The 27009-nt window shown below is 37.0% G+C and overlaps 1 long non-coding RNA gene across 2 annotated transcripts; it reads left to right on the forward strand.

Moving 5' to 3' along the window:
* Positions 1 to 6518: 6518 nt before the first annotated feature.
* Positions 6519 to 25509, forward strand: LOC149558062 (uncharacterized). 2 transcript variants are annotated; one of them, XR_016364976.1, is made up of 2 exons: positions 6519 to 7108; positions 25180 to 25509. It is a non-coding gene; the product is annotated as an uncharacterized LOC149558062 (long non-coding RNA). The 2 variants fall into 2 exon arrangements; XR_016364975.1 differs by lacking the exon at positions 25180 to 25509 and adding an exon at positions 7260 to 7593 and having other exon boundaries at positions 6533 to 7108.
* The last annotated feature ends 1500 nt before the right edge of the window (positions 25510 to 27009 follow it).

Here is a 27009-nt window from a genome sequence, read left to right on the forward strand (position 1 = left end):
GTTATGGATATTCCAACTTGGTTGAGACTCCCTTTGCCATATGAATTATTAATTTAGAATCACCTTCTATAGTTATTTACTTTATTTGCATATCATTAATCAATTGTAGACCCTAGAGTAGAGCCATCACTTCAACCATATTATTACTTCCTCCACCGATTTTCCTAGAATAGACTAGTAGCACTTCACCATTTCCATTCCTCAACACTCCACCCACTACCCCAACACCCTCTCTTGTAGCACCATCAAAGTTTAATTTAAGCTGAGTTATTATTGGTGGTTTCCATCTTGTCTTTTGTCTCTTTATTGCCTTAGAGTCATCAAAGTGATTAAAGTCCTGGTGGATACCCCATCTTTCCTCTATTTGGTATTCTTTCCTTCCTAGTTCTTCCTTCGGTGTCTTACATTTGGTAATCATTAAATTTTCCTTTAGCAATTTCTCCATAATTCCCATAACTACCTCCATAGGCCTTTCCTCTTCCCTAAAGATTCTATTGTTTCTTTCCTTCCATATGTGCCAAAAAATGTGTGATGGAACAATTCTCCATAGAAATATAAGCTTGGGGTGATAAAAGGGGCAATCCCAATTTTCAACAAATTGAGTCAAATTTTCTTTTAGCACCCAACACAGTCCAAATTATTCTGACACCAACGAATAGATCTTTAGAGTATACAGGCATTCAAGGAATAGGTGAGAGATACTCTCCTCTTTTTCTTTACAAAGATAACATCTATTTGTGATAAAGAAACCCCTTTTTTCAGATTGTCCAATGATAATATTTTATCATGTTGAACAGTCCACTAGAAGAAGTTGATTTTGGGTAGAAGTTTGCTAATCTTGACTTTACACCATGTTGTGGGACAAAGGTCCTTACAAAAGAGAAGTTTGTAAGTAGATTTGACAGTAAAATGGCCACTAGAAGTTATATCCCACACAACTTTATCATCCTATATTAGAAGTGGAAGCCTTTAAGCTTCCATCAACTCTTCAAGTTCTTTAAGTAGTTGAATATCTTCCAGAGGACAAATATCTTTTCATAATTTTCTCCACTTCCTTCTAGGGTCAGTATAATCTGCCACTCTCAGCCCAACCTCTACCTTCAATGTTTCCATTATTCTAAATTTGTTGTAAGCCAACAATTTCCCTCCAATCCAATTATCCTCCCAGAACTTGATGTTCTGCCCACTGCCCGTAATCCATCTCACCCCTTCCCTAAGTATTCCTCTACTTTTGACAATATTCATCCAAATCTTGGATCCTCCCAGGAGGTTAGTAGTAAAAAGATTATAAGTAAACAGGGACTTAGATAGGTATTTAGCTTTCATGATCTTGCTCCAATCTATGTTGTTTTCTCCTAGCCTCCATCCAATTTTGGCAAGAAGGGCTTTATTCAGGTCTCTCAGTCTTTTCACTCCCAAACCACCCTTCTCCTTTGGTTTGCAAAGATCCTCCCAATTGACAAGATTTAACTTGTTCTTTTCCTCCATTCCTGACCAAAGAAAATTCCTTAGTATTCTCTCAATTCTGTCTGCCATGTTTTGGTTTATTTTAAAAAGGGATATAAAGTAAATTGGGATGCCTTTGAGAGGCACAGAGAGTAGTTGTAGTTTCCCCGCATTACTAATTCGATCCTGCCAGCTTCTTCTAGATTCTTTCAACAATGGTATTCCAGAAGCTATTTGTTACCTCCTTGGTGGTTAAAGGTAAACCAAGGTAAGTATCTGGGAGGTTAGCCGACTGACAGCCTAAAATGTTCCTAATCTTCCTTTGCATAGAAGCATAAGTGTTACAAAAAATAAAGTTTACTTTTAGAGTAATTTATTTGCTAACCTAAGTTGTCTTTGTAGTTTCTAAGGATATTCTTCCATGCTCCAGCTTCCATTATAGAGGATTCTCCAAAAAGAAAAGTGTCATCTACAAATTGTTGTAACACTTTAGTTTCAGTAGCAATGGTAGGTTTAATGCCTTTAACACAACCTATATTTATTAGTTTGGTTTTATGATCTCCCTAGTACCTTTGCCACCATAATGAAGAGGTGGGGAGATAGCGGGTCCCCTTGCATTAATCCTCTCCCTGCTTCAAAATTACCCCAAGGAGAGCTGTTTAGAAGAACTATATATTGGATAGTACTCACCATCATCCTAATGACGTTTATGACCTTTTCGTTAAACCCCACTCTTTCAAGAACATCATTAAAAAAATCCCATCTTACCTTATCATATGCCTTAGAGATATCCAATTTCAAGGTCATGCCAGGTATTTTATTTTTTTCCATATAATGTATGATCTCATGAGTGGTTATATATTATTGAAATCATTGTTGTTTGGTTTTTTTTTTTGGGTTGATCATATTGTAATGTTTATTCTACTTTTCTTCTTCTTGGTTGTCAGTTAATTAGTTTTCATTGTGAGATTTATTTACAATTCAATTGTAATAAAAAATATTTTAATAAAAAAAATATTGCTCTTCTTATTATTTTTCATTTTTAGTACTTTGTAAAAGATATTAGATTTCTTTATTAAAAAATTATGGATTCTCCCACTACTTTGTCTTGGTGTTCTATATGGGATAGGCACAAAACAAAGTCAATATTTTTTCTAGATTCAGAAAAAACATAGCCATTTTTTTTCAAGTTTTTTGTTGTTTTTGACTACAAACTACGTAGATCATGAAGATCAAACGCTGAAATTTTTAGAAAAATTCATGATGTTTTCAATTTTTTGAATATTAGTCAACTGCACAGTTTGAATATTGTAACACAGTATTCTCATATCATTCTCTAACATTTATTATTCTATTATGCAAATATGTTTCTATATTCTCTTCTTAAAATTGATCTATTATTTGTCTCTCTTTCTTATTGAAATATATTTCTATTATTTTCTCATTAATTCACATATTTCTCTTTCATTATTTGCCAACAATTTCATGTTAGTAAAGAAAAGCAACTCTTAGCACACAAAGACACGTTAGTTATTAGTCTTTTTACTAGATCAAATATTACTTGATCAACTTAGATTAGTGTCTACATTAATTTTTTTAAATTTTTTTTATAAAAAATAATAATTTTTTTTATAAAAAATAATAATTTTTTGTTTGATTTTATGTGGTTTAATAACAAATGGATATAGATCATGAATATTTAGCTACTCATAATTTCTTTAAAAATCTATTATGTTCTGAAATTGTAGATTTGGTGTAGAGTTTAATTATTTAAAAATCAAATTAAAGAGTTACTATGTTGATTTAAAAAAAAAAATTGATTCTTAAAAGATTAACTTGTGAATGAGAGGTCTAATTGATGATAATCTTACCTTCAAAATATTATATTTGTGAAAAGAATATGAATCCAAATGTTAATAGAATCTATTATTTGAAAAAAAAATAAAAATTTCCTAGCTATTATTTCACAGAATGATCTACTAGAGATAATTGAATATCGATGACATCTTCAAATGTATTTGTTGGCTACCATTTCGGCTCACCCGGTTTCATGAGTAGTTGTTTCAGGGGAAAGCATCCAGGAAATTGCCGTTCATGTGGACGAATATATACCATTCATGTTGACCACAAGCGCTTGCCTAGTTTTATAAGAAAATTGTCCATCTAATGAACATCTCATGACACTTCCTTTATCCGAGCATCGATGGTCACAATTGTCTGTCCTCTTCATCGATGGGGAGAAGGGAGACGGTGCGGATGGAGACTCGAGTCACACTCACCGGAGTGGGATCGGAGGGCGGGGGGGAAAGAATCCATCTTGAGAGGGACCCATCTTCGGAGGAGTTTCTGGAGACTCCTCTGAGGGAAGAGTCCTTGCACAGACAAGGCGGCTATGGACCACGGTTATCGGAATTAGCTTTTCCAAAAGAAAATTAAGGAGTTGTGTCTACGTTGGGGGCGCTCGCCTTGTTTTATACCCATCTTGGGAGGAATCCTCCCTGAGAGGGACCCATGTTGGGAGGAGTCTCTGGAGACTCCTCCCAAGATGGGTCCCTCTGAGGAAGGAGTCCCTCTCAGTCCCTCGTCCCTCAGACTCCTCCCTCTGAGGGACTCCTCCCTTTGAGGGACGAGGGACTGAGAGGGACTCCTTCCTCAGAGGGACTCCTCCCTGAGGGACGAGGGACTGAGAGGGACTCCTTCCTCAGAGGGAGGAGTTCCTCTGAGGGACGAAGGACTGAAAGGGACTCCTTCCTCAGAGGGACCCATCTTGGAAGGAGTCTCCAGAGACTCCTCCCAACATGGGTCCCTCTCAGGGAGGATTCCTCCCAAGATGGGTATAAAACAAGGCGAGCGCCCCCAACGTAGACACAACTCCCTAATTTTCTTTTGGAAAAGCTAATTCCGGTAAGCGTCGTCCATGGCCGCCTTGTCTGTGCAAGGATATATTATAATGTGGGTGGGTATTAAGGGAATGTTGACAGTACCCTTGCTCTCCGGAGAAGTTAAAAACAACGCCCTCCTTTGCCTCAATTGGGTGCCACTTTTGACCATCTTCGCCATTGGTGATGCTGGTACGCTTCTTTTGCTTACAGAGAAAGGCTATACACAGTTCATGGAGCTCACGAGGGAACAGCCACATCCACAGTCTCAGCCATTTCATGTATATCGCTTGCATTTGATAGAGCACTGGAAAAATATTTTCTTTCTCATTCTTTACATCTTCTCATCTGCAGTAATATTAAGTATGATCTATGGCCTTCGCGGACGCTGCAAGCTGCCATAGAATTGAAGATCTTCTCTTTCTTTTAGGAAAGGCAAGCAATGTTATGGACATGGGAGATTTCTTCAGTCCACTCATTTCATGTATGTTTACGTTTGTAGAGGGCAATATATATGTTTGCATTTTCAGTTCTCATCGCTTAAGATCGGCCTAATTTCAAAATTAATTGCTCTTATAATCTTCTCTGTAATGTCATATGCAGTCACGGCAAGTCCATTTTGTACTGCTTATTAGCATTTTGTGGTTATATATTGTGGAAACCATTACAGGTTTGGTTTGTTTTTGGGTCAATCATATTGTAATGTCTCTTTTACTTTTATTCTTCTTAGATGCTGGTTCGTTAGTTTTTATCAGTGTAATTCAATTTAATCGAAATTATCTTAATAATAAAAATATATTACATATTATTCATCTCTCTTTATTAGTCTTTTTTTGTCTTATTATAGAATTTTTTTTTCATTATAAAAAAATTATGGATACATTTTCTACTTTGTCATAGTGTTGTATATTTGTGCAATTCTATCAATCTATTTATTATTTAACTCTTTGAATGACACAATATTACCATAGCATTCTCTAAAATTGACTGTTGTACTATACAAATATGTCTCTAAGTTCTCTTCTTAAATTCTGCTTTGACTTTGTACACACTACTCTTCCTTGTGAATTCAAGGTCTTCTTAATATTGATCTGTCATTTGTCTTTCTTATGGGAAAAAACATTTCTATTGTTTTATCATTAATACACATATTTCTTTTTATTATTTGCCAACAATTTTATCATAGTACAAAAAATACTCTTATCATGCAAAGATGGTACAACTACTAGTTATTAATCTTTTACTGTAGAAAATATTAATTAACCTAAGTAGATTAGTCTCCACATAAAATTTATCTTTTCAAATCTATAAAATATAATAATTTTTGACTAATTTCCGTAGTTTAGTAACAAAGGGATATAGATTATGAATATATAATCATTAAAAAATTCTTCTAAATCTTTTATGTTTTGAGATTTTAGAAATTGTACGTCTAATGTAGAGTTTAAAAATCAAGTTAAAAAGTTATTATTTATCTCTATTTTTTAAAAAATTAATTTATGAATGAGAGGCCTAATTGGTAATCATGTTATCTTCAAAATATTGTATTTGTGAGAGGTATGTATATAAATTGTGATGCAAATATTAAAAAACATCATCATAGCTATAATTTCATAGAATGATCTATTAGAAAATTTCATACGTGATTAAAAATTTCACAAAAGAAATAGAAGTTCATTCTTGATTTGTACTTAGGTCATTCTCTTGTATCAAATAACTAAAATAACATAGTGATATCTTCCTTAGAATTTAATTGTATATTGCTATTGACCTAAATATGATCATACTATTGTCAAATAGTTTGAGGGAAAGTTTTTGTATTCATGTGTGCTACCAATTACCCCCAAAATTTTTTTTAAAAATTGTGGAAGGGCCCTCAATCTATTGGTGCGGTTGAAAAGTTCACAAAGAGTCCACGTAGAATGTGGTAATTTTTCGCAACTACTTACATCTTGTTTTATTTATTACCTATATGAATAATTGTGAATTTTGAACATATCTTATAGAAATGTTGATTGTTTTTATAAGTTTGATATTTATAATTTTTTAAAATAGACTCTGGCAAATAGTTGATTGCTCTTACCAACGAAACTAGGAAAACAAAAATTGGAACCTAAAAAAAACAAAATAAATTCAGAATTTTAAGTATCAAGTTTACCTATTCTATAATTTTTTATAACATATTGAGATAATGACACGTTTTGTCTCCATAAAGGCCCGTCTTTCCCTGTACTCGAAATGTTGCCTCTACCACTGTATCAGCCCTAATTCACCCTGTTGGACACTTTTCCTCTCCACTCCGACTGGTCTCTCCGACACCGACACTGTTTTTCTTAAATAAGATGCTGTACCATCTGGAGAGTCGGAGGAAGATATGAAGCAGCAAGGAATGCCAATCCTCTGCAACATTACCCATTTTTAGTTTTTATTGGCCAAATCAAATATTTCCTTCCGAAGGATATTATTCAAAGCAGTACTTTCTCAGATTGTATGGTCAAAATTCCAAAGAATGATTTCATGAAATTACATTGGGGTTGTCGCACTGAGAGCGATCCTTAGTTTGGGTGCTTTCCAGAAACCCGCCTCGTAGTAGGTTTTCAACGTCAGAGGCAACTCAGAGATTTTAACACCGTGTAAAATAATTTGTTTGAGATTGGTTCTCGTCGTTTCTAGCGATAAGTTGGGAATGGCTGAATGAGTAGAAGGGATTTGGGTGTTAGATTTGGAGACAGCGAAAATATTTCCGGGGGTTTTCTCCAGCATTTGTGCCTCAACTGTGAAAGGCATGTCCTTTTCTCTACCCTGTTTCCATTTTTGATTTTTTCTTATTCATTTCTATTCTGCCATTATCCATAAAATTGAAGAATGCTTGTAAATGTGCTTATCCACTGCCTGGGAGTAATCAACAGTAAATTCGTTTGCTTTGCCGTTTAGAGTAATGAAGGCTGTCGTAACAGCTACACAGACAAAGAATTTTGCAAGTCGTTTTTCATCAAATCCCAGGAGGAGATCCCCTCTTGTTGAAGGCTGGAGATCATGTCTGCCATATTGTGAAATCATGTCCACTGCTAAACTTGACTACCATGGTTTTGTCTTCCCTGTCAATTTGGAGTCACTGACAATTACATGATATATATAATGCTAATTTAATTTATTTCTGCGCTAAATTACAAAGGAAACTTGTATCACGGAGGAGGCGATATTTTTGGCACCTATGAAAGCCTCTAAGGATTATATATTCAGTCTATAAAATGTTCATTTTATATTAGTTTTAATTGTTATCTCCAAAATTTGGGAATAATTTTGCCATCCTAGAACAATGGCCTCATGTCTCTCTGTTCTAGAAAGTTAGAAACTAGTTAAAAAACTCTCTTTCCTGAACCAAGCCCATTTCCGGAGCTCTTGTTTTGCTAAAGGCTGTTTGTATATTACCAGTGGTTACCTGAAAAATTTAGACACATTTTTGATGAGTTTTGTGAAATAATTTTTTAATGCTCATGAGAATCATGTTTTTGGTAAGATAACATTCCAGTAGATGCCTAAAACTTAAGATTGTCGACCATATTTTTTCTCTTTGCATACAAGTTGATAAGCTTATTATGAAAAATTGTGCATATATTACATGTAAATTGACTCTTGTTGAGGAATGGGCCCATTTGTGTACAGACTTTCGATACACCTTATTAAAAATTGTTGGTGCCAAGTGATGCCATTTTATTATTTTCCAAATCACTAACGTGTCTGTAAGCTAACACATCAACTCAAAAAACAAGTTTCATAACTTCTCCACAATTTCAGTTCGCATGACTTGAAAAGCTAGTGCATGCATCAATAGAAATAATCTGCTTTTAATATTTAATAGGTTTTCAAATAACTAAAACTTGCCTGCTGGTGAAAGCCTTCTCAAGTGTCACACATGTAGTGTGGATAAAAATGGTTTCTTGTAATTATTCATGACCTTCCTAATGGAAAGGATGGGGCCAAACAATTTAGTACACCTATATATAGCTGCTTTACTAAGAGACTCGAGCTGCTTAACGGCTCTTATATTGTGCTAGTTGCACAATAATGCTGTTAAGGTTTCCAAACTAACATCCTCCACAGTTCCTTCAAAACTGTTGATTTTGCACGCTAACCTTTCAATTTATTGGAATTCAATTTATTGGAATTAGTTTGATATTTAACCTTTTGTATCAGCAACGGAAGTTGTAAGAGAATATATACTTATGTGAATTTGATGATCGGTAACAATTGACAAATAGGTTTAAAAAATTAAAGTTGGCACATAGAACCTCTGAGTGATGTCTGTTTGTTTCACCGATGGGCCATCATATATGAACTTTCTTGTTAACTCTAAAGTTCTAGTTGTCCAAAATTTTGGTGGTACAAAATTTAATTTAATATAATTCTTTCAACTTTTTTTAAGTTCTTTGTAACTGATGAAACAATAAGACAACAATTTACAAACTGTGGAATCTCAAATGCAATTAATTTATTTACTCACATAAACATCCAAATCTGCAAAGAAAATAAGTAAATAATACTCTACATGCTTATCTGCCTTTTCAAGCTCGAAGGCTGTCATGTCCCCTTTTCAAATAATTAAAAAATAATAATCTTTGCTAAGGCAGGCAGGCCCAAGAAAGTGAAGTTTCGGAAAAAGGGGGTTAATCTTTGGAAACCGTTGGACTAATAAATGAAAGTTATTATTAAAATATGTTTCATTAACCTCTCTTGGACGTGAGTTACGATTATGCCCTCTTTTAAGGGGTTTGGAGGCATTTTGGGCAGATTCCAAAACTTGATTTTGTTCATTTCTTTATTATTCTTCAGAGGCTGCCAAACCTGTGGTGAAGGAGACCCAAGAACGGGAGTTTACAGGTTTTCAGGGAGACCCAAGAACGGGAGTTTGCAGGTTTCCAGGAAGGCTAAGGACGGGAGTTTGAAGCCATTCCATGTGCATGCTCATACAGAGTTTGCCTTTGTGCTGAACAGTGCATATTTGTGGGTTTTTGGGTGTGTTTTTTGTATGAGTTTGGTGTTTTCAATTGAGTATTTCATATCAGTTTGGGTTACTGCTGTATTTCAGACTTTAAGGTGTTAAAATAGAGTTGAATATATGTATTGGGACGTGATTAAACTTCTGAGATAGATTATTGGTGTTTTTGTGGTGTTTCCGAGCATTTTTGTGTTAATTTCAGGAGCCCGATGAGCATAGTTTTTGTCCTACATTTGTGAACTATTGTGTAAAGGCTATACAGATCTGGAAATGTCATTTTGTAGGATGTTATGCTGCTGAAACTACTGTAAAAATGTCCATTTTCAGATTTATTAATAATTTGTGAAGTTGTGAAGCTTTTGGCACTATTTTCAGCATACCCGATTTGGGGTTTCTTGAGAAATTTGGTGAATCTTTGTGATATTAGTTGTTTGATCTTGAAGATCTGATTAGAGGCATGAAATATCATGTAAAATCAGAAAAGAGACATTTCAGTGGTATCAGAGCCATGATCTTGCCAGCCTGAGGGTTTGTAGAAGTTGCATGTCAGTTTTGACAACTACCCAGATCTTGCATTTCAGTTTTGAGAACTACCCAAATCTTGCATGTCATAATTTATGGTTGCATGTTGCTTCTAATCAGTTGCATGTCAAAATCTATGGTTGCATGCTACTTCTAATCATTTGCATGTTAGTTCTTGGTGTTTGAAGAAGTTATATCCTATTGGGGTTACACTCTACTTTATCCAAAATGGACAGGTATAGTACAGAGTCTCAGAGGACACGATCTTGGGCAATTGATATCCAAAGTCAAAACAGTAGAAAGGATGGTTATTTAGACATTCGAGATAAACTTATGAAAATAAGCCATGACATGTCTGAACAGTTGGTTGAGCACGACATGTTGTCCGACTCAGCTAAGGTCGATAAGTTGACTAGATTTCTATTTGGCAGATTTTCTCACAGGACAGATGACACAATTCCCAAGAACTTGCATGAGGAGTTTGAGACACTAGTTGATAGCCAAGTAGAGGTCTCAGATTCTACTCTGCTACAGGAGGTGGTGGGAAAGGATATTACACAGATTGATAGTAACAGTCAACTTGATACTCAAATTGAGACAATTGTTTACAGGTCGTCAAAGGGTGATGCCACAGGTATTCAGGATGGTATAGTTACAACAGACAGAGACTACAGTGTAGTGGGTTCAGATGATGATTATGAGGATGTTGTTGTGCAGGATGGTGAGATACTTGGTAGAGATGAGTAGACATTGAGCATTCATGACTTTGCTGAGAAAGAGTACTAGGCACAGTTAGATGGTTCATCACGTGAGGTTGAGGTTGGTAGTACTTCACATGATTTGTCCAGCCAGCTGAACGTGAACAAAGATAGTATTGTGACTTCATTACCTCATCATGACAGGTATGTGGAGTTAGTTGGTATTGGTCATATTACTCAGGTGAGGAGTTCGCTTGAGTTACCAGTTGATTCTAGTTTACAGATATGGACTCAAGATTTTTATATTGGCATTTGGGATTCAGTTGACTGGAGATCTTTAACACTTTTTGGTAGCAGTGTTTTTTTGGGTGCTATCATGGATTTGATTAGCAGATTACACGGTGTTGTCTTTTCTTGTGCCAGTATCTTGTCTGATTTTGGTATTAGTTTTTATACACCGATGTTGGGCTTTGTTCATATATCTAGTCAACCATACTTGCTGGAATGTGTTGATGATATTTCATATTTGGCAGTGTGTATAGATGAGTCCCAGGATCATATTGGCATTGATGACATCCATAAGGATGCAGTGGGCAGTTTTGAAGACTTAGTTTCCTTGGGTATAGAGGAGTTGGACAACAATGCTAATATTTTTGATACTCCGTATGTTGATATGAGCTTTAGATTTGATTCACAGGATATGGATGGTAATATTCTAGAGACTAGTAACTTTGAGGATACTCCTTTAGACAGTGCATCAAGGGAGGTTTGTAGGAGACAGTCAAGCTAGTGCCATCATGTGTCTAATCAGTTGAGAGTTAGTGACCGAGACATCGCTATCACTTGCCAGCATTTCGATGTTGCTCGTCAATTGTTAGCAGTTTATGGATGGGGTTCTCTTACTAGTGATGAGCAGGAAGGCAGTTATCTTTCCTTGACAGAGATCCACTCTTTATGGGAGGCTATTCGAATTTTGAGACAGAATTATATGCAGGTGGTAGCCGACAGAGATTATCTTATGGAGTGGGGCAGTATAGCATATGATGCATTGTTGGCCAAGGAAGATGAGGTGAGTGAGCTTATTGAGCAGCTTGAGGTGACTTCTAAGATTCTTGAGAGTACACAGTTGGCTTTCAAGGAGTCACAGTTTCATTTGGCTAAGGTGACCATGGAGTTAGAGCGACTACAGTCTTTGATGCAGGAGCATCCAGAGGTATAAGGGCAATCCTGTGTCACCCAAAAAAAAATGTACTTAGACTTAGTTTCTGTTTTATGTCTTTACGTTTTTGGATACCCATTTGGCTCAAATAAAGGTTCCAACTCTCATAGTTCAACTATCAGTGCATTTGAAAATCCTGAAAAAATAGGAGCATGCAATTTGACCATCATTTTGGTGACCTAGAAGGTACGACTTGGCCAGATGAATGTAATTGAGATTTAGAGCATTCCAGAAAAAGAATCAGGTCAAAAGGCCCCACGGTTTGAAAGTTATTATAGTTTTTCGGGTTTTGGAGACCTCCTAAGAATGCTTCAAAGTTAGGTTTGGGGCATTAAATGACCTCAAAAAGGGCCGAAAAATGGGGGACGAGCGAAGCTCGTCCATCGGGCTATAAAGCACTTCGAGAGCTTTCCGAAAATGTAAACGGTTCGTCAATCGGAGCTACGGTTCAAAAGTTATGCCTCCCGGAAGTTCGGCTACCGTTTCTGGATTCTTCTAGATTTGCACCGACTTCTAACGCAGTTTCTGGAACCTTCTATTTTGTCGGTGGATGCCTACTAGCACTTTCTACAATGTACTCCTAGTCCTTAACCCTCCGGGGTCTATTTAAGGAGATTTCTGGCATTGTAAAAGGCAGTTCGGATTGGAGCTTGAGAGGAGGTGCTAAAAGGAGAAATATTCTCCAGATTTATGCTATTGTAAGCCCGTAGGGCATGTTTTGAAGTTTATTTTCTCTGCACTGTTTGTACTTGCTTATTTTCTCAGTTAATATAATTTCCCTTTTCTATTGTGTCCATTCTGTTGTTGGGTTGTGTCCCCATCAAGTGGTATCAGAGCGGGTTTTCCTGAGTGTGTAGACAGAGCGCCGACTGTGAGGCAGTTTGCACCAGGACTGTGTGGTTGTGGGTTCGAGTTAGAAGATGCCTTCACGAAGAGAGCGTGGTGGAAGGGCCAGAGCTATTGATCCTGAGGAGGTTAGAGCCCTCCAGAGACAGGTACAAGCATTGCAAGAGGAGCTTCGTAGAGGAGCAAATATTGCCGCAAATGACAATAGTGAGGATGACAATGAAAAGGAAGTAATGGAAGTTAACGGGGAAGTTCTGAATCCTATAGAGGAAAGGCTTTTTAGGGCCATTACTAGGTTTGGGAAAAGACCTACAATTGAAGTGGGTATATTTTCGAGAAATTTGAAACCAGATGAGTTGATCGATTGGATCAATGAACTGGAAGAATACTTTGAGTATGAGGATATAAGGGATCCAGATAGGGTTAAGTTTGCAAAGGCCAAACTGAAAGGCCATGCCAAAATCTGGTGGCAAGAGGTTCAACTGGAAAGACTTAGAAGAGGAAAGGAGAAGATCACAAGATGGGATCGCATGGTGGACAAATTGAAGAAGCAGTTCATTCCTGTGGACTACGAGCTTGATCTGTTTAAGAAGATGCATGGGTTAAAGCAAGCAGGAAGATCAGTCCAAGAATATACAGAGGAGTTTTACCGACTCCTGATTAGAGCGGGGCATGCAGAAGCAAATAAGGAGAAGATTGCTCGTTATATCAGTGGGTTGCGACCTAGCATCCAGGAGGAATTAAGTCTGGTAAGAATGACCAGCGTTGAAGAAGCATACCAGTTTTCCCTACGAGTTGAAGAGAAGCTGAGTAAAAGGTTTGAAGGAAGACAAAGAGGGCGCGGTCAATGAGGAAGGGGAAGCGGTAGATCATCTGGAGGCCGCAATGAAACTCAAAAGAAAAATGAAGATGAGAGTACTAGCAGGAACCAGAGGAATGAGGGTTTCAACCGCTCCCGCGATTAAGACTTTGGAAATCAAAGAGGAAGAGGTAGAGGACGTGGGCAAGGAAGAGGAGGCTTCCGTGGTACCTGTTTCCATTGCAATGAAGAAGGTCATCGTGCCTTTGAATGCCCTCAACGACAAGGAAGGACAGATAGGAGAGCTGAGGGCCAAGCTAGGGTTGCTCATGTGGATGAGGATGCACAATCATCACATTCAGAGGATGCAGAAAGAGGAGAGGCCTTGGTAAATGAAAGAGTCCTACTAAGTGGTGAGAATGAACCAGGGCAACGGAGGAGTTTGTTCTGTACCAATTGCAAGTGTGAGGATAAATGTTGTGATGTGATCATTGATGGTGGTAGCACTGATAACCTGGTATCAGAAGAGATGGTCTCTAAGCTGAAGCTCAAGAGGGAGAAACATCCCCAGCCCTATCGGATTTCTTGGGTAAAAGATGATCATAAGGTCCTGGTAAGTGAACAATGTTTAGTAAAATTCAAAATTGGGAGTTACCATGATGAAGTTCTTTGTGATGTTATTTCGATGGATGTTTGCCATCTATTGTTGGGTAGACCATGGCAGTTTGATAGACATGCAATACATGATGGACATGCAAACACATACTCTCTGACAAAGGATGGAGTTCGCCACAAATTGAAGCCCATGAAAAAGGAAGGTGAAAAGGTATGTAGCAGGGCTAGGATTTGTCTTGTTGATGGAAGGAAGTTTTTAGATGGCATGAAACATCAGTGTATGTGCTATGCTTTGATTCCTAGGAAAGATAAAGAAGGTAGTAGTGAAATACCATTTGAAGTTTCAGATTTACTAGGAGAATTTGGAGATATTATCTCTGATAATGTTCCAGATGGATTGCCACCAGTAAGGCAAATCAGTCATCAAATAGATCTGATTCCAGGAGCTAGTTTGCCTAACAAGGCTGCTCACAGGATGACTCCTACTGAAACAGAGGAGCTAAATAGACAGGTTCAGGAGCTATTGAGGAAGGGCTTGATTCGAGAGAGCCTGAGTCCATGTGCAATACCTGCAGTACTTGCACCAAAGAAGGATGGAGAGTGGAGGATGTGTACAGATTCTTGAGCTATAAATAGGATAACCATCAAGTACCGATTTCCTTTACCAAGGATGGATGATCTTATGGACTGCTTGAGCGGAGCTCAGTACTTCACAAAGATAGATCTGAAGAGTGGCTATCATCAGATACGGATTCGAGAAGGAGATGAGTGGAAAACAGCCTTCAAGACCAAGGAGGGTCTTTATGAGTGGTTAGTCATGCCCTTTGGATTGACGAACGCCCCAAGCACCTTCATGCGGCTCATGAATGAGGTACTTAAGAAGTTCTTGGGAAAATTTGTTATTGTCTATTTGGATGATATTTTCATTTTCAGCAAGACTTTGGAAGAACATTTACTGCATATTCGTAGTGTCCTTGAAAGGCTAAGGGAAGAGAAACTGTTAATTAATCTAAAGAAGTGTGTCTTTGCAAAAAGGGAGTTAGTCTATTTGGGATTTGTTATATCACCAGAAGGTCTCAAAATGGATCTAGAGAAGGTAAAAGCCATCTTGGAATGGCCTACTCCAAGGTCTGCTACTGAGGTAAGATCATTTCATGGTCTGGTTAGTTTTTACAGGAAGTTTATTAAGAATTTCAGTGGCATATGTGCACCTCTAACTGATACAATAAGAGGGGATAGAAAAGAGTTCAAATGGACTGCAGCAGCTGCGAGAAGTTTTGAATTGCTGAAGAAGAAGGTGACTGAACAGCCTGTGTTGGCACTTCCAGATTTTAGAAAAGTATTCTAGGTGGATTGTGATGCTAGTGGTAGCACTATTGGGGCTGTATTAAGCCAAGAAGGTAAGCCTATTGCATATTTTAGTGAAAAATTGAATGATGCAAAGAAGAAGTATTCTGTTTATGATCAAGAGTTCTATGCAATAGTTCAGGCCTTAAAGAAATGGAGGCATTATTTATTGCCAAAGGAATTTGTTTTGTATACTGATCATCAGGCATTACAGTACCTAAATAGCCAAGGTAAATTGAATCAGAGGCATATGAAGTGGGTAGAATTCTTGCAGAGTTATACATTTGTGTTGAAGCATAGAAGTGGAAAATCTAACAGGGTTGCAGATGCATTAAGTAGGAGACAGTTGTTGCTTACAACAATGCAGGTTGAAGTAGTTGGGTTTGATGAACTCAAGAATTTGTACCCCGAGGATCCTGATTTTGCTGAAGCATGGAAAGCTTGTAAAGAACCTGTGGCTGTAGATAGAACCAAGTGGTTAGACTATTTGATTCAGGATGGCATGTTGTTCAAAGGTAGTCAATTGTGCATTCCAAGGAGTTCCATGAGGGAAAATCTGATTAAGGAGAAACACAGTGGAGGGATGGCAGGACATTTTGGTCGGGATAAGACCATTGCCATTCTTAGAGAACATTATTTTTGGCCTCAAATTACACAGGTTGTGAAGAAGTTTGTACAGAGTTGCCAGGTTTGTCAAGTTGCCAAGGGGTTTAGTCAAAATACTGGCCTATATCAGCCATTGCCTGTTCCATCAAGGCCATGGGAGGACATAAGTATGGATTTTGTTCTTGGATTGCCAAGGACACAAAGGGGTAATGACTCAGTATTCGTGGTGGTTGATAGGTTCTCCAAAATGGCACATTTCATTCCATGCCACAAAACTCATGATGCTGTCCATATTGCAGACTTGTTTTTCAAAGAGGTGGTAAGACTACATGGTCTTCCAAGGAGTATAGTTTCTGACCGAGATACTAAATTTGTGGGGTATTTCTGGAGGACATTGTGGAAGAAGTTGAGAACAGACTTGAAATTCAGTTCCACGCATCACCCATAGACTGATGGCCAAACAGAAGTGGTAAATAGAAGTCTGGGCAATTTGCTGAGATGTTTAGTTGGAGATAAGCCCAAGGGATGGGATTTGATTCTACCACAGGCGGAGTTTGCTTATAATAACTCTGTAAATAGGAGTACTGGAAAATCACCATTTCAAATTGTATATGGAAATAGCCCAAGGACTGCACCAGAATTGAGGAAGATAGAACAAGGAGAGAGAACAAGTGCTGAAGCTGAGGAATTTGCTGAACACATCAAGCGTCTACATGAGGAGGTTCAAGCACACATTATCAAGATGAATCAAGAGTATAAAGCTAGGGCTGATCAAAGGAGAAGACATAAGGAATTCCAAGTAGGGGATCTTGTCATGGTGCACTTACGAAAAGAAAGATTTCCAGTTGGTACTTACAACAAGCTGAAAATGAAGAAATTTGGCCCCTGCAAAGTTTTGAAGAAACATAACTTAGAAAATGCATATGAGGTGGAGCTACCAGATGGTATTCACATTTCTCCCATTTTCAACATTGCAGATTTAACAGAGTATCATGATGATGGTGCAGATGAGGAGCTGGTTTTAGAGCCATGCCCAATTCCTGCTTCTAAGGAGGAGGAGATAGAAGACATTCTAGATCATCGTGTGGGTAGGAGTACCAGAAACAGGCAGTATGAAGAGTATTTGGTCAAATGGAAAGGACGACCGATCGAAGACTCAACTTGGATTTCAGCAGCTGAGGTTTCCCATTTGGGATTTCCTCTACCATCCATAAAGTGACAGGGTCACTTTTCAATCTACCCTGGGTGTCTGATGCAGGAGCAATCAGAGGTATAAGGGCAATCCTGTGTCACCCAAAAAAAAAAGTACTTAGACTTAGTTTCTATTTTATGTCTTTACGTTTTTGGATACCCATTTGGCTCAAATAAAGGTTCCAACTCTCATAGTTCAACTATCAGTGCATTTGAAAATCCCAAAAAAATAGGAGCATGCAATCTGACCATCATTTTGGTGACCTAGAAGGTGCGACTTGGCCAGATGAATGTAATTGAGATTTAGAGCATTCCAGAAAAAGAATCAGGTCAAAAGGCCCCACGGTTTGAAAGTTATTACAGTTTTTCGGGTTTTGGAGACCTCCTAAGAATGCTTCAAAGTCAGGTTTGGGGCATTAAATGACCTCAAAAAGGGCCGAAAAATGGGGGACGAGCGAAGCTTGTCCATAGGGCTATAGAGTTCTTCGAGAGCTTTCCGAAAATGTAAACGGTTCGTCAATCGGAGCTACGGTTCAAAAGTTATGCCTCCCGAAAGTTCGGCTACCGTTTCTGGATTCTTCTAGATTTGCACCGACTTCTAACGCAGCTTCTGGAACCTTCTATTTTGTCGGTGGATGCCTACTAGCACTTTCTAGAATGTGCTCCTAGTCCTTAACCCTCCGGGGTCTATTTAAGGAGATTTCTGGCATTGTAAAAGGCAGTTCGGATTGGAGCTTGAGAAGAGGTGCTAAAAGGAGAAATATTCTCCAGATTTATGCTATTGTAAGCCCGTAGGGCATGTTTTGAAGTTTATTTTCTCTGCACTGTTTGTACTTGCTTATTTTCTCAGTTAATATAATTTCCCTTTTCTATTGTGTCCATTCTGTTGTTGGGTTGTGTCCCCATTAGTCTTTACCTGATTCTATACAGTCACAAGCTATGATGTTTGGTGATCCAAGGATGTCCATGGCCGAGATTGTCAGAGACAGTGGAGATGGGGATGCATCCATCCTTGATACTAACGTTGGCATATCAGGTTCATTCTCACTAGAGTCGGGTTCAGTTGAGTTGGGTGTTGTAGCAGATTGTTGTATGCCTGACATGGTGGTGGCCTCTAGTACTGATGGCACAAAGACTAGAGATGTATCAAAGATCATGTGTGATGTTGGTGAGTCGACAGTTGGCATGGTTCCTGCTAGTAATACTACTCCCTTGGTGATATCTTCGGAGGTAGTAGTCAGTTCCAACATGGTTAATGATCAATTGCAGTTAGTTTCATCTAGATTACAGTTTGAGCCACTGATTGAGATTGGCGAATTCTATCGGCATTACACTGTGATGTATGCTCATCAATTTACCTTTGATGACCATGTTGATGAGATGATGATACAGAGATGTACTTTGGTTCCTAGTGCTTATCATCGGTTATGGGACAGTTTGATGCCTCAAGATGAGAGTTGTGATGGGCATGACATGGTGATAGGTTTTGCAGTTGATAGCTTGATAATATGTGACTTAGAGCAGGAGTTTGGGAGTGATGCTTTAGTGGGTGTTGTTATTGATTCTACTCCTTTGGCTATGACATCTCCTGACTTAGCTAGTGATCAGTCACAGTGGGTTGTATCACTTGTTCATGGTGAGCTGTTGACTGAGGTTGGTTTTTTTAATCAACATTATATTGCAGGGTATGTACATCAGTTACCATTTGATCCTTGTTTTGAGGAGTTGATGGCAGGCAAATTTGGTTTGGATTCCATTTCTTACTCTTTATCTTGTAATGTCTTTTCACCATCAGCAGTGCATGGGAGTTATGGTTATGAGATAATGGCCAGTGATTTGCAGAGGTGTGTTGACTGCAGGAGTTGTACAATGTGTGGATTCTCCATACTTGGTATAGTTTCATTCGAGAGCATTCACCATTGTTGCAGAGTTGGATTGTACATTCCATATAGGCTAGTGGGATGCATTGACGGTATTTACTATGTTGGTAGTGGTGATTTTGGAGTTTGGTTGAGCCATAATTGTCAGTTTGATTATGGATTCCTCTTGGTCATATTGCAGAGGATATTGTAGGAGCCTGTGTTAATTGGTAGTAGTATAGTTCACGACTACATTTGGGATCCAGGTGGATTGATTGGTTTATTGTTCAGCCATTGCTTGAGGACAAGAAATTTTTGAGAGGGGAGGACTTGCCATGTCCCCTTTTCAAATAATTAAAAAATAATAATCTTTGCTAAGGCAGGCAGGCCCAAGAAAGTGAAGTTTCAGAAAAAGGGGGTTAATCTTTGGAAACCGTTGGACTAATAAATGAAAATTATTATTAAAATATGTTTCATTAACCTCTCTTGGACGTGAGTTATGATTATGCCCTCTTTTAAGGGGTTTGGAGGCATTTTGGGCTGATTCCAGAACTTGATTTTGCTCATTTCTTTGTTATTCTTCAGAGGCTGCCAAACCTGTGGAGAAGGAGACCCAAGAACGGGAGTTTACAAGTTTCCAGGGAGACCCAAGAACGGGAGTTTGCAGGTTTCCAGGAAGGCTAAGGACGGGAGTTTGAAGCCATTCCATGTGCATGCTCATACAGAGTTTGCCTTTGTGCTGAACAGTGCAGATTTGTGAGTTTTTGGGTGTGTTTTTTGTATGAGTTTGGTGTTTTCAGTTGAGTATTTCATATCAGTTTGGGTTGCTGTTGTATTTCAGACTTTAAGGTGTTAAAATAGAGCTGAATATATGTATTGGGATGTGATTAAACTTCTGAGATAGATTATTGGTGTTTTTGTGGTGTTTTCGGGCATTTTTGTGTTAATTTCGGGAGCCCGATGAGCATAGTTTTTGTCCTACATTTGTGAACTGTTGTGTAAAGGCTATACAGATCTGGAAATGTCATTTTGTAGGATGTTATGCTGCTGAAACTACTGTAAAAATGTCCATTTTCAGATTTATTAATAATTTGTGAAGTTGTGAAGCTTTTGGCACTATTTCCAGCATACCCGATTTGGGGTTTCTTGAAAAATTTGGTGGATCTTTGTGATATTAGTTGTTTGATCTTGAAGATCTGATTAGAGGCATGAAATATCATGTAAAATCAGAAAAGGGACATTTCAAAGGCTCATGATATTTATACAGTAAGATGAAACTTCCAGATCCACAAAATATGGAATAAAATCTAATAACTATGAGATTTTGTCGCTTGCATGAGACTCTCTGGTTAGAAAGTTGTATGACCTCCTGTTCATAAGTCGTCAATCTGATTTTCAAGGAACACAGAAAAACTTGTTTGTGGACTCTTGTCCATGATTTTTCTAGCTACTTTTGCTGGTTATACCTTGTGTCACATTTCCAAATTGCAAGCGCATTAACTGCAACTTATTTTCTTCTAGATGCAAAACTTTCTTATTTCATTCCCATTTGCCTTAGTATGTTCAACAACTTCGATTTTGGTGTTGAACCTTTTCATTAACTTTTTCCTCTTTTTATCTCTTGAAATGCTATAGCTCTCCTTAATCTTCTTGGTTTCCATACTTTACTTTGCAATACTCCACCCATCTAGTAGGTGTATTCCATTGAGATCAATTATTTTGTGTTGTTGATTGTCTTCTTCATTCAGTATCCTACCTTTCAGGCAGTTTCTTCATTGTCCAACATAACTTCCCAATCTCAATATCTAGCATATTTCTTTGCTGATCCATGCTTTTGACACTGTTTCATTGGAACTCTTCTTAAATTTAAAGCTTGTATGGCCTCCATAGCCATTTTACTATTTAACTTCCATGCTTTTTTCACTAGACAACTTTTTTGAAAATGTTGAAGGCACCTTCTTGCTTCCTCCATGGCTGTTTTATTAAAAGTTAACTTTTATCTTCCAAACTTGTTGAAAACTGATGTTGAAGTCACTTTTCAAGCACTGAAGTCATCATCAAAGCACCGCCAATTCTCCAGTTCATTGTAGTTTTAATAAGCATAATTGTTACATGCAATTGGCTGTTTCGATTTGCATGAGTTTAATAAGTCTTGTTGTTTCCACCGTAACTTTTTACCGTCGGCATGTAATAAGAGCAGTTCATACATTATGTAAACTGCTGTTTTAAGCAGTGGAGTTAGCATAGGTTTTTATTTATTATGGGTATACAGTTTTTTAGACACACTGCAAAATAGAATGAGTGCAGCCTACAAGAATGTTATCAGAGTGGGCTGATCAACAAAGTTTTATAGTGTTTGTGACTATAATTTGTGCAAAATATGTGTATATTTCCGTTTTCTTTGTTCTGCCCTGTTCTTCCCCTGTTTTAGATTCTACATGTTCTCACGTTTTGACATGTCTTGCAATGAAACAAATTTATGGTGGTAAAGATTATATCTTCAAAAATCACCATCAATCTTAAGATTGTGTGCTTCTATCCTTTTCTTGATGTCTACAAATATGTGGTCAATTGTCCCTCCATATGCATTTGTCTCTCTCTAAACCTCTAATTCCTCCTCTACAATCTGCTGATGACATCTACTTCTTTCTTCTTTTTCATGCTCCTTGTTTGTAACCTCCTTGGAATCTTTAATCTTTGAATTGACTATCCATTCCTCTAACATCTTCAATTCTATGTTCATATGTACATTTCTAGGGTTGTAACCCCCCACTTTATATGCTGGAATCTTCTTGTTTCCGTCATCACCCTCTTGTGTTGAATGCAATAAAACTCCAATTTTAGGTGGTCTTGGCAATCTTTCAAACAATTTGATTTTCTCATCGAATTTCATTGGTACAGTATCTGAATGTTGCTCTTTATTTCTTTGATCCTTCTTTTTGCTACCTTCGTAAGCCAAAATGTCCTTGTCCACTGCTACAATAGGTTCTCACAACTGTTCTCCAATAGTCGTATTTGTCAATTGTGTATGATTTCCACTTTGATTGCCATCACAAGGCAATTCCACCTCTCCTACTCTAGCAACAAGATTCTGACTCTTTTCGTCATCCATACTTTACTGTTTTCAATGATTGTCCATTATCTTCAATGCCTGCATTGCATACACAAATTATTAGTTTTTAAAACGTAAGGTTCTCTAGCCCCATTTGATATCTCTATTGGCTGATCGTCTTGTTGATCTGAACTTTCCAAACAATCTGTGAAAATTTCATGAAGCCTTTCATCACTATTATCATCATCATCTCCGAGGAATGATCTATGCTTTGGTTCACAATACTGAACTTTTTCTTCAAACTTAATTTCTCTGAGTTTTCCCTTAAACTGAGCACTCAACATGTGTCTCAGCTTCTTCCTTAACTTTCATAAAATAATTTCTTAATAGGCCACATAACTTGTTTCTTCATTCTTCATCCATATCTCTGATTTCTCTCACTTTCTTGTAGTAGCATCATCATTATACTGAGTTGTTCTTTCATCCCAACAATTTCTCTGCCAAATTCCTTTGTACTCATCCTTCTCATCTATATGGTATTTTCTTTTCCATTTTCCTCCATTCTATTGTGGCTTTTACTCATACCCTTGGCATGACTGTTATTTGTCATGTTCACTCTTTCTTGGTGAACATTCCTACTCCACCTATGAGCTGCACTAAGTCTTCATATTAGCAAGTTTGTTTCACCTTGCCACAAGTACCTCACCATGCTTGTCTCCTCTGAGCTGGCTTTTTGGTAACACCGGTTCTTTCATTTAGAGCTTCTGAGCTTCTTCTGCTCCTCTAGGCTTCTGCAATCTACCCACTTTAAAGAGCTTCATCTGCTCTTTCCTCGGACAACTCTACCCACATCTGTAATCGTGGTGCTATCTTAACAACTTTGACCCAACCTCAGCTGGATGTTTTTCTTCTCTCAATTATGCAACCTCTTCTATAAGGATTACCACAATTGCCTTTATCTTTCTGCTGTTATCTGCATTCAAAAACATCCTTTATTCAATGGTTAAAACTTTAAAAGCAAGAAACACTTCTGAGTTCTCTGATTTGCAATGCTGCAAGACTCATTCTGTCACCAATCTTCTCAATTTCCCTGTCAGTTTTTGTTAACAGCTGTTATGCAGTGACTGAACTTTGGCTGCACGCTTCTACAATCTCCGCTTTCCAAATTTCTCCTCCCTTAACTTTTGGCTACAGGAAATTGGAGTTCCCATAACTACTAATAGAAAACACATTTGTATTGAGATCCTTAAATCCTTCTGTCTCTCTCTCTTTTTTTTAAATTTAAGCAAAATTGCATTTCCAGATGTTTCTCATCAACGCACACTCACATGCTCACAATTCTTTAAAGCTAGACTATGAGTTCAATATTAGATTTCTTAAACCTCGCCAAGTATTTAAACCTGATCATTAAGTTCATCAAAAGAAGAGGTATACTACAAGAATAAATAGAACTCACATATCTTACCTTCCATAAACTTAAGTTAAAATCTCTGTTACCAGATCTACATAAATAATGGAGAAATTACATTATGACTAATGGAACATCAAAGTGCAACCAGAACCATCTTTAACATTTCCTGATCTGAACTTCTATTTTAAGTTGCTACCAGACCTCTCTTCCTTAAATCACTTGATTGTCCAATCACCAATGTTACTTCTATGACTATCAATGGTCCAATATTTACAATATTAAATATCAAATTGACTATTTAAACCTCCTCTCTATTCTTGCACTGGAATGCTTTCCCTTTACCATTAATCTCTGAGTTCTATAGTTGAGTCTGCAACTTCAAAGATCAGTGGAAAAAGTTGGCTCTAATATGTTTGACCGTAAACCGACATTCATGTTTTATACAGCCAACATAGAATAATATCACTGGCAATGGTTGAATTTTTGAATTAACAGTCATTCTTGCCCTCAACGTCCAGCGTCTACACCAATCTTCGGTTGTTGCACAACAAACTAGTTACATTTTTTATACCACGTCATTACAATTTTAAAGCTGCAAGCTGCAATCTTGTGACAAGTTCCCAAACAATGATCATAGAAATCAGTTAAAGATTTTGCTATCTCAAAGGTTTGTCGCTTTGATGCTCCACCCTCAATTTCCCCTTGACCATGAGATTTAAATCTCATTCAACTTGTCTACAGAGGACATATTCATTTTTGAATTCCTTTAAGCCTGAACTGTGACCATTCACACACCTAATAAGTTAACACTTAAGTAGTACAAGAAATTAAACTTTTTAAAATTTCAACAATTCTCCCACTACACTGTCAGGTGTCTTGGCGTGTCTGATTACATCCAATTGATTTTTAGAAATCAACTGTTCCATGGAATAGCAAAATAAAATCCCACATAAATTTCTACACAGCCAGATCTTTGAACGGTCCTTTGACAAATGGAGTTTTAACTATTTGTACCTGCATTTTCAATCATTGTTTAACCACACCTTGGTCGTGATCATCTCATGAGTATAAATTATCAATGATTTTGACCCAGAAGTTTGATGTAATCATTGAATCTGCATTTCTCCAATTGCAGTTGGGAAAACTCTCCTGAAATCTACTTTATATTCATGAGGCTTTAACCCATGATCATTCGACAACCTCTTTCACCCTTGTTTTTATTTTGGCTGGTGATTTATCTACTCATATATACATTCAAAGCTACATAGAAAATAAATAAATAATACTATACATACTTATCTGCCCTTACAAGCTCAAAAGCTCACAATATTTATATACAGAAAGATGAAACTTCTAGATCCACAAAATATGGAACAGACTTCTTTAAATACAAAAACTACCAACGATTTGAAATCTTAATGAAATGCTAACTGAGATAAAAAGCTGTTCATGGAAGCTTTAGTTTCTAAAATTTCAATATCTGCTGGAGATTTTGTTGCTCCTGGATCAATAATGGATAAAAGTTTACCTAATAAAACTAGCATACTTTCTCCTACTCAAATATACTCTTTATGGATGTTTTTGACTGAGATGAAACAGTAGTCTAAATAAAACTTGTTGAAACAATTTTCATTTTCCCCCTATTTTATCTTGATCACAAGTCTTACATTTCAAGTCTTTTCACCGGCAGGTACATGGAGAAGAATCCAGGGATTTTAGTTAAGCAATTTGTTGTAAAGATCTCTGTATCCAGAGACATTTATCCTATATGATCAGGGTTTGTTTGTATGTAAATAATTTTTTGCTTAATACTTGGTTATATTGAAAGAAGATTTTCAAGAGATGGTTCAGCAATAGGAGATTGTGAATGTTTTCCCATTAAGGGTTTTAGCTGCCATCTTGGTAATCTTGTTTGCAAGAAGACTGAAGTTGAAATAACTAAAAGTTCGTTTCTTTTCTGTAACTTTTGATCTCATATTCATCATTATATAAGGAAGGTTTGTGGATTTTCTTGATTCAATTTTTGGCAAGAAGGTAACTTGACTATTTAAAAGGTAGATACTTTCAGAAGAACCATGATGGTGGGGTTAGGTGAGTTTTTTCCCCTGTACTCTATATTGGGAGGTTTCTAGTGTTTACCTTATTTTATTGTAGGGTTTCAGGATGACTTGGAATGTTTGAAGATCTATATAATTAGTTTATTATTTAGATGAAGTTTGAGATCTAACATATATAGAAATTTCAAAATCAGATATCACGCTCATGAACTACAGGTGGACATTGCCAACAATTACAACATTCTTTAGGAGGCCAGTACATGTATTATTTACTTTAATAATAATGTGACCAAATACTTATTTGGCCTTTCATGGCAAGTTGTTGATGGAGTGTGCGTTCTTGCCTTCTTTGCACAAAGGTCTATTTTATTTTGGGTTGCATTTTCAAAAAAAAAAGAGTCTAAGAGTGCTATGGCCAACTTTATGTACACTACAGGTTTTACAAACAAAATATACAGTTTATGATTTCTTTTTGTTAACATCTCTAATATATTTAAATATTTAAAATCATCTCCATAAAATAAATCATCCGTTTCTCTCTGTGAACAGGGGGAGAAGCTAACATAAACCTCTGAATCAATTTTACGTTTCCATCTGTTACGTAATGACTTGGCTCAGACTCGTTCTAAATACTTTTATATTTAGAGAGGAATGAGTTTAAGTTTACACTTCCATTTCCACTAATTTTCAAATCTTTTATCTTGTAAACAATGTAGCTGAAAATCCAAAAACTGTGGACTTTTTAACTATCGAATGTCCAGTTGATTGGACAGTTTCTGAACTCATTGTTATATCTTCTTTGAAGACCTCGCTAACCCAATTATGATATGCAAAAGATATAGGTTTCCTTTCATAAATTGGTAAAAGAATGTTTTGGAGACCACCGAAACTCGAAACAAAAAGAGAAGAAAGATGTGCTTGCTAACCATATTGCGGTCATCTAATACATATTTCTTTAATATTATGCAGTGTCATACATGCTGCATTTTTTTCAAGGCATGTAATGCTCTGTGTATTCATGTGGGAATTGAGGTGTACTGGCGCAAAATCTAAATTATTTCTTAATTTGTTTATTTTTATGTATCATAATTGTATGAATATGTTGAATTTTCATTTTAATTGGTAAGCCAAGTCCTTTAGTTCAATACAGTTTATAAATGAGCCGTTGAGCATTTGAGTTTCTTGGTATTCACATATATTGGCTTTATTAATCTATGAAACATCTTTACATCATACATGAAATAAGGTATTCGAAGAAACCTGTAATGAAAATGCAACATCTAATTCCATGCTTGAGATGAGGAGGCTGCTCATACTGAGGAAGTTTGGTAGTGTAGAACTATCAAATGTATGCTATTAGCTTTATACTTGAAACTTGTTGAGTTATTCTCTTGAGTACTCTTGAAACATGCTAAAATATGGAGAACATTAACAATGCAAAGAGAAAAACATTCACTTATAGG

Source organism: Cupressus sempervirens, chromosome 5, assembly GCF_028749045.1.
Source record: "Cupressus sempervirens isolate cs-2001-9-10 chromosome 5, ASM2874904v1, whole genome shotgun sequence".
NCBI lineage: Eukaryota > Viridiplantae > Streptophyta > Pinopsida > Cupressales > Cupressaceae > Cupressus > Cupressus sempervirens.